Here is a 9,282-nt window from a genome sequence, read left to right as displayed (position 1 = left end):
AGTTTGCAGAGATGTGACCATCACTTCTCAAATCAGAAAGTAGAGGCATGAAACACGTTTTACTACACTTTTATGGGCCAACAAAACACCACCAATGTCATCACCGTGGGAACCAGGGATGGCATTGTTATGGAGAAACAGTTGTTTCTTTTCTAGTCAAAATATTTCATTAGGATAGTCTGCTTTTAAAGTTTTTGGTCTGTGTCTTTCCTCACACCATTTCACCCTGAGCTCCAAGTATTTTCTTGCGTCAACTTTTATGGAGGTTCGTCAGAGGAGCGCAGAGCTCACACATGATCCACAAAAACCCGCTCAACTTATACAGACAGCTCACGCTGGAAGGATCCCATCATTTATAAAGTTCAAACACTTGTTTTACCTCTCCAGTCCAGAACCTGGGCAAAGAGACAAGAGCTGAGAACCCCTCGTGTTGGACACATTTTATTGTTAGAGCTGAAATGATGTCATCTTTGCACACACAATGTGTATAACTAAGGCCCTTTTAATGTTTGAGGCTTTACACTGGAGTCATTTATTATTATTATTATTATTATTATTACTGCTATTTTAATTTAATTTATTCCATGGTCCGGGTGAATACTTGATTCTGATTGGCTGCTGGGTGTGCATTAAAAAGTGATTATCCACAGTGGTAACCGCATGCCTAAAAAAGAAGTTCTTGTCACATATCACTGCGCTGGCATAAAACTTAAAATATATGTTGAGATACGTAGTTTCCACAGTTTACTATGAGACAGCAGAAAAGACACGAGGGATTTCATTGTTTCTTTTAACCTGTTCGGTCAATTTGATAATTTTGATGACTGGAATGCATCAGAAGAGAAAGAGAGACAAGAAAATAAAAATGGGGAGTGGAGACACAAAGAAGTGACATTGGAAGAATTGAACTTTTCAGAGGATGACAAGGATGAGGCAAAGACAAAAAAAACAAGAAATGGGCAGTTAATATATTTAGAGAGTTCCTGGCTCAAAAAAACATGAACATCAACTTAGAAAACTTCGCTGCCACCAATCACGACTCAGCCGCCGCACCACGTTTTTTGTGAAAAAGGGATCCAAACTGAACAAAAATCAAGATTGAAGTACTAGATACTGATTTAATATTAATATATTTTGTAAATTACCATGGTATAAGTGGTTTAACGACCTTTGAAGTGTGGATTCTAAGAAATTAATGTACTTCGCGGGAGCAAACACCGTCCGCTTCGCGTCGGATGGTTCAGGCTTCCACATTGCGTGTTAAATTTTGTTATGATTGTTGTTGTTGTTTTGGGATGAGGCTGGACCGAAAACGTGGATTGGGTAAAGTGGGGAAGGGTTCAGAACAGAAATCTAGATGAATGTGATGTCAAGTTTCGATGATACTTGTAATTTGTTTCAAAAACATGACCCAGCTGAGCTTGTAGGAACATTTGTTCGTCCATATTTGCTTGAGATGATCCATCTGTTGGTCTAAGATGCTGGAAGGAACAGACAGGGGAGCTGAGCAGCACAAGGCGTCTGAGATTTGGAGTGTTGCGGGGACGAGGAGGCCCCAGAGTGGGGCTGTGGTGCAGTGTATAAGTGAAAAGTAAACAAGACTTTCTGACAGCTAAACAGTCTCTTGGCATAATTCGATCTCATGTTCTCCTGATAAAACCTCTCTGGTTATGCAGAAGGAGGAGCGTGTGCAGGCTGTTGTGGAGCTCAGTGTGTGAGTATGCACTGGCAGTCCTTTGCTAAATCTAAGGGCTGAAATGTAGGCCCTGGGCCGGTACCTGTGTGCCGGGGGATGGGGGGCACATTGAAAGCAGTCACTGATTTGCATATGTAGCCACAGACAGAGAGCGGCACGCTCCTTCTTAAATCATGCACAAGCCCAAAAGGTGGGGGTGGGGCGGGGTGGGGGAGTTGATTTGCATTAGTTGAAGTTTCGTCAGATTTCCTGAGCATACAGGACCGTGCTCCTGAGCTCGAGAGCCATCAGACCGACTCTTAATTTGAATCAGAGTCTTTATAAGATAAAAATAACTCAGAGAAAACCCCCTAATGATCTGACTGGAGGCACTGGGCGCCCTGTTCTTCCTCGTCGCTCCCCTTCTTTCCCCCTTTTCATCCCAGCGGGTTGGTTAATGAAAATTTAAGGCTCAAACAAATCCAATACCCCATGAGGGATTCTCTGCTGGGGCAGGCTGCAGAAAGAGAGATAGGTGCCTGAGAGGCATTTCTATGCAGAGCCGTGTTTAAGCTAATGAAAGAACTTCCTAATTACTTTGCCAGCGTTGATTTCCATGAGAAAGTCCCAGTCATCAGACTCGACACCTCATTCATTAGTCTTGCCTAAAGGAAGGTCTCTCCGTAGCTTTACACCCCCCTCCCCACTCCCGCCGTCCACAGCCTTCATTTCTAATCTACTCTTCCTCACTGCCTCACTTTCCATCTGGTTGTAATAAGATCAGAGGGAGAAAGTGAGAGATTCAGGTTCTTTCCTTGGACTTTTATATTCCCACCAGGGAGTCACTAAAAACTAGAAATTAAATGCTATTTCTTTTAAAAGTAAATGTATCAGTATCTTCATCTGAACTGGCCCTTGAGGATCACCTCGGTGTTCATTCCAGGTTACACACTTTCTCTAACCTCTACCTAGTTTCTGTGAAACATGGCCAAATCTGAACTCTTCCCCTACCCCCACAGCTTCTTCTTAACCAACATTTAGGCCTTCGAACGGAGAGTTACGGAAAAAATTTCTGTGTTTGAATTCGGATGTCATTGCTTGCATTTAAATGTAAACTTTTATGCAATGACAGCACACCCACGTGAAAAAAAGGCTTCTCCTCTGCGCCACACCGCGCCACACGGAAAAACCGTTGCGGCAGAGGGCTCGGTATCCCTACGCCGTGTGGGTGTTCTGTCCTTAAAAAACTAATTTCTGACAACCCTACCCCCTCAAAAATGCCCTTACAATTGGAGGGGTAGGGAGAAGCGGAGGGGTGGGTAAAGAATTTGGATTCGGCCAACCAATCAAATTCCTTTATAACGCACATTGCAACATGTACAACATAATGTGGTCTAAATGAGTGTAGGCATGAGGCTCTTCTAGACTGAGACTCTGCAACTGACTGATTTTGTTGAATTTGTTGATCTTTTTTAGCCTAAATCTCATTGAAACCACAACCCCCCTTACACCTTCAAAAAATAGATTAGATTTGGTGATAATAGAGCAGTCCTTGATTTTTCTGTTTTGATTTTCTACTGCTGGACCATAATATCATTTTAGTTTTTATGATGGAAAGACAACTCTTGGTCCTTCTGCAAAAAAATCTCAGACAATCTGTCATGCTTTTGACTCAATTTAAACATTAATTCACTGTGAGGAATCAGTGTAGCAAAAATGTGAAGCCAGGCAGAGGAAGGCCCGAAGAGCTGCGCATCCTGACAGTCAGACATAACTGCAGTTAATGTGCATGTCAGACTGAGGTGGAAAACTGTCAGTCATCCACTGCAGACTCTTTCTAATGACATCTGTTGCAAGCTGATTTCTCTGTGAGAGTGGGAGACAACAACAGGCTGAGTCAGCACTGTGGGACAGCCTCAGCACCAACACTAAATAAAACTTTTTCTAAGCGCTCTCATTGGTGCTCAGCCACCCTTCCTGTCAGATATTATAGGTCTGAGCTCATTCATGACATTCTGCTGAGGCAGTTTGGTTTCTGTACAGGGGTCCCAGGCTTCTCTTCAGATTGGGATAAAGGTGATCCAGAATCTACGCAGAAATGTGGGCTCAGATTTAACCTTCTGATGAAACGTTCAATTCTACGGATGACCGGAGCTTCCATAGTAAAATACTACTAACACCAACCAGTCTGCACCTTTCCATGCTAAATTTAGATCCCAGTCTAACTTTTCTCAGTTGAGTAGGGAGTGCAGATGGTAATGTCTCACCCTCTATCAACACTCCCTTTTTTTTAGTGATTAATCATCCATCAACATATAATATATTTTTTCAACATTCATTTCACCCTCCTCTAACTCAACAGAAAATCCTTGCCACAGATTGATGATACGTAAGTGATTTTGATTGGAATAAGCTGCAGACTTGCCATTTAAAGGCAAAACATCCATCGCTATAAGGGGCATGTAAATGACTTCTAGGTTTGATGAAATGAAAGTGTCTCAAGGGTCGTACATACTTTGGTACTACAGATTAGTTGATCTAAGTGCACTGAAATGTTGGAACGCATCATAATATCAGTATTTTTCTGCTGTGGTTGCATTGGTCTGCAGATGAACAATGTGTGCACTGCACCTGCTCCTCCTCTGCTGCTGGCCCTCACCTCTTCCTGGTCAGCACAGGACTCTGAATGACTGCAGATGGACGGCAGCCTGAAATCAGCCAATCTGCCGAGGCCTGACAGCCGGCGCTCTTCAGAGCAGCAACACGCTGTTACACATCTACAGATGTCCAGCACCACCCCCCTCCCCGCGAGGGATAAGTGTCAGTATGTCGGGATGTACAGATGCTGATCGCTCATTGTTTGAGGCCAGGCGAGTGCCCATAGTAATAATCTATCTCCTCCCAGCCCCCGCTCCAGGCCACATGACTTTTTGTGAAAGGCTCAGGCTCCTTTGTGGGGTCACAGGTGACCCCTGACCCCAGAGCCCCTCCTCCATGAGGCAGACATACACTCACACACAGTGAAGTCACGCGTTCTCACAGGTTGTGCGCAGCGTCACCCACCCAGAGACACACTTTCAAACAAAGGCACTTTGGCAGAGAATCAGCCTCCTGCAGGTCAGTGTGCCAAGACTGAGACAGCCCCCACCGTCATGATGACTTAAGGAGGGAGGGGGAACAACAGAATCTCTCCAGAATTAGCTGGCGTCCATCACTGTCTGACTGATGGAAGGGGAGGGGGTTGTTACCCAAGTGTAGAAAAGTAAAGCTGTTGAAGTCAGAGATAAAGAGATAAACCTGCAGGAAAAAGTTAGGGGTCAGACGCCCTGAGTAGACCTTCCCATTCGGGTTCAAGGACATCACAAAGATGAGCAGAGTCACATATGTGGGGATAAAAATATGAGGGCCACTTTTTTCTGCAACAACAGCTCTAATATTCTTGTCTTCTCCCAAATTTCCAACAAGTATTCAGGCATGCACGTACACTGATGTTGTGTGTCTGCAGTGTGTGAAGTCCGCAGACCCAAAACACAGAGAAATCCAAGCAAAGATAATGCCTTAGTCACATGCAGGAATTTGAGGGTTGGCCAGTACTGGTGTTGTGGGTTTTTGGGCTGTCTGGGTCGGTAGAGGGTCATAAGCCAGGTTTACATGGACAAAAGTAATCGGAATGAACGCCTGATTGGAAGAAAAATGCGTCATGTAAACACACCGTTCGGAATACTTCGCCCAGATCAGACTCGTTTGGATCAAAATTTATTTCCGATCGATATAGGTGGGTTATGCCGATTGTTGATCTGACCGTGGTGCATGTAAACAGTTTATTCCGTTTGTGTCACCAGTGCTCTGGTTTTACGTCATACAACGACGGTGCGGTGCTCCAGAGAAAGCTTTGGGGCGCAAACAGGACCGACCGGTGCTCACAGACACGGTTCACTCGCGCGGAGCAGCGGAACTTATAGCTTTGTGTTTGCGGGCGAGGGGGGTTGCTTTGTCTCTGGGTGAGCTGCCAGATTCAGGACAACAGTTTTTCCCGGTAGAAGTGTGATTTGGACTTCCAGTTAACACAGCGGCTTTGGGGCGGTGTTTGAAACCGAAATTCTTAGAAACCGTTCAAACAATCACGTGGATTTGTGTTTCCAGTCGTGTCCCGACATAATAAAGGCTGATGTTATTCCACATTTTTATGTTCAGCCAAGATGCAGAATGCAGCATTTCCCGCATGGATTTTATATTCATCCAAGGCTAAATGTTGTTAGCGCGTGTTAGCCTTCTCCTAACCCTTCTACTAGCTCCGTTCCAACACGAAAAAAAGCACTGACCACACGGATTCAAAATAAAATGATGAGCGAACAGGCGCTTCATAATATTCATAACATTAACAAAAGCATGTTTAGAAGATCATCTCGTATATTACCGAGATGCTGCATAACTCATTTCCTCTTCCGGTATTCTAGAGAGTACTGCGCATGCCCAAATGATTTATTCAGACCGAAAGTGTGGCACATGTAGACGTTTGTTATAATCGGAAAAAGCTTTTCTGGGCCCATGTACACGGTTGAATTCTAATCCGATCTTTGATCCAATCAAGATATTTTGCAAATGTAACCGTGGCTATAGATAGGAGCGGCTCCCTCTTAAAGTCCCACTCTAATTATCTTTTGATCTCATAAAAGTGTTCCCAGTGGTCTTTTAACTACGATTATACCATCCATACCAAGATGTCGCTATTGGCACCTGAACACACACACTCATTGACCTACAGTTACTCTTCATCCATTTCCCAGGGGTGGGTGACAGATAGACAGTGTTGCCAGCTCAAATTAGGCAGATTTTTGCCCAATTTGGGCTGTTTTTCGTCCAATCTGCCAACACTGCAGAGAGCTAATCAATGCGCCCGCCTGAACTCTATAAGTAAATTAAAGCTCTTTGGTTTATGTATAAAAAACTGTGACAAAAGTATAGATCTCATCACGCTAGTATCAATACTTCACCTTGGTATCGATACTCAGATCGTTCCGCCTACCCCTACCGTTTACACCAAATGTGTCAAACTCAAGGCCCGCGGGCCAAATGTGGCCCGCCATGTCATTTTATGTGACCTGCAAGAGCATAAAAGTTTTTGCTTTCTTAGAATGAAAAACAAAGTTTGGTGTGTGTTTATTCATATCTAAGGGGAATCAGACTGATTGGGCAACTATGCATTAGGACTTAAACACTGTCCATATAACCTAACCTGACAGAATCAAATGTCAAAGGATTTATTCTACAGTAACAAGCAAACATATGTTTTCTATGCAACTGTAATTGTCACTTTAAAAAGTTATAGTAAATAAATAATGAGTTATTCAACATTATACCATGGTCCGGGTGAATACGCGATTCTGATTGGCTGCTGGGTGTGCATTAAAAAGTGATAACCGCACGCCCCAAAAAGAAGCTCCGGTCACATATCTTAAATGTTTTGTATCACTGCGCCGGCTTCTTTAAAACAGCCTTTGGCTTCTTCATCTGGGCAAAAACAAGCGGTAAGAGATGAACTTTCTCTCTGAACTGATGCTTTATTCAACCCATCGGGACGATCAGCATATACATATCGCTTCATATCGCAGAATCTTGACTGCAGCGATGGTGCGGCGCATTGTCACGTTACCATGACAAGGCGCCGCACCACGTAACAAATAGTTTGCTTTTCGTGAAAAAGAGATCCAAATCGGGAAAAACAAACAAGAATTAAGGACTCAAAACTGGTTAATATTTATTTCTTTTGTAAGTGACCATGGTATAAGCGGGTTAATGGCCTTCAAGGTGTGCATTATGATTTTTTAAAGCACTTCGCGGAAGCGGACGGTTTCTTCGCGGAAGCAACTGTCCAGGGGTTCAGGCTTCCACGGCTTGTGTTACAGAGATAATGCACATTTCATCGGCCAATAACCCTTACTGATGTTGTTTTCAGCCTAAATCAAAAAGCCTGTGTCATTTTCTAGGACATAGTTTCGGCAGAGCGGCAGGCGTTCATTAGAAAATAACCACTGGGTTTTGGGCCAGACTGCTGACTCGGAGTAAAGGCCCGTACACACCGGGACGAATATTCGCCAGGCGTTATTCGCCAGCGTTTTTCGCCACGTTTTTTGTGTTCACACCCAGGCGATTTTCGCTGACGATGAGCCGAACGAACATGCAATTTCATTCCCTGACATTAGATGGCGCTTAATGTAAAACAGAAATACTCCAGTACACAAGGTGGCGCTGCGCAACTTTACGCTTCTTAAACTCGCTTTTCCCTCAGAAGAAGAGAGCAAGTATTTACGCGCTTGTCAGAATCATACAAATAAAACATGAATATTTCAAGCACCAGTAGCTCCAACTGGTACTTGGTAAGGGGATATTTTAGAATGTCCGTCATTATTTCTTTGCGGCAGTGTAGACACTACTTGACGTCTATCTTCTTCGCTGGTATGTGTGCTCAGCAAGGCAGTTTTGTGTTTGAGCGCCCCCAAGTTGTGTTTTACTGTAACTTCGGAAGCTCCAAACACGTGTGCAAAAGCGCCATTCTCATTGGTCGAATAGATTTCGACGCGACGCGTAAAAAAAAAAAAAACGAACCCCAGGCGTTTTTTTTTTTTTGACGCTTTGACGCGTGGCGTTTTTTCGCGTCCGTGTGCACACTCTCATTGGTGCCCATTGTTTAGTCAGGAGGCGTCAAACGTCTGCGAAAATCGTGCGCGAAATTCGTCCCGGTGTGTACGTGTCATGGATGGCCCTGCTGCTCAGCCGCAACCCTCCTGCCGGCTCTTCCTCCCTCACCTGTCCCCGGTGTTTTCACATCTGGTGCTCATGTTCTCTCTGATTAGGTTCCCTTCTTAAGCTGCTCTGTTTGTTCTGTGGTTGTCGTAGCGTTTTCGTTCATGCTCCATGTTCGAGTGTGCTCTTGGCATTAAAAGCCTGTTTCCACGTTACGCCGACTTGTTGTCGTTCCTGCACCTGGGTTCCTCCCTTGGTTCCCGTAACATTACGCTACGACCATGTCCAACCCAGCAGGAACTTCTGATTCGAGGGACTTTCCTGGGTCCTCCGCCGAGGCTGGCTCTGTCTTCGGAAAGGAGATGCAGGAGGTCATGTCTGGTATGCAGCAGCTCCACGCACGCCTTTCTCAGCTGGAGCATACACCTTCATCCCCGAATCGGCAGATCAGACTGGGTCATCCTGAGTCTTTTGATGGCTCGGCTGAGGACTGTCGGGCTTTTCTCACGTCCTGTCGTCTTCACTTTGAATTTAATCCATGTGAATTCCCCGAACAGAGCAAGGTGGCGTTTGCTCTAAGCTACCTCACCGGAAGAGCCAAACGCTGGGGACTGGCGGAGTGGGAACGCAGATCGGAGCTTAGACGCTCCTTTCGTGACTTTTCCGCCCGGCTACTAACGGTGTTCGACCCCACCACACCTCACGGAGCCGCCGCTTCAGGGTTCCCGCAGCGTCTCGGACTACGCGGTGGAGTTCCGGACCTTGGCTGCCAGTACCCGCTGGCCGGAGGAGGCTCTTACTGACGTTTTCCTTCGGGGGCTGTCCGACGCTCTGAAGGATGAGCTGGCGGCGAGGGAGCTTCC

The sequence above is a fragment of the Oryzias latipes genome, chromosome 10 (assembly GCF_053564925.1).
Source record: "Oryzias latipes strain Hd-rR chromosome 10, Olatipes_Hd-rR_3.1".
In the NCBI taxonomy this organism is placed as follows: Eukaryota; Metazoa; Chordata; class Actinopteri; order Beloniformes; family Adrianichthyidae; genus Oryzias; species Oryzias latipes.
Note: the sequence above shows the minus strand (reverse complement) of the source record.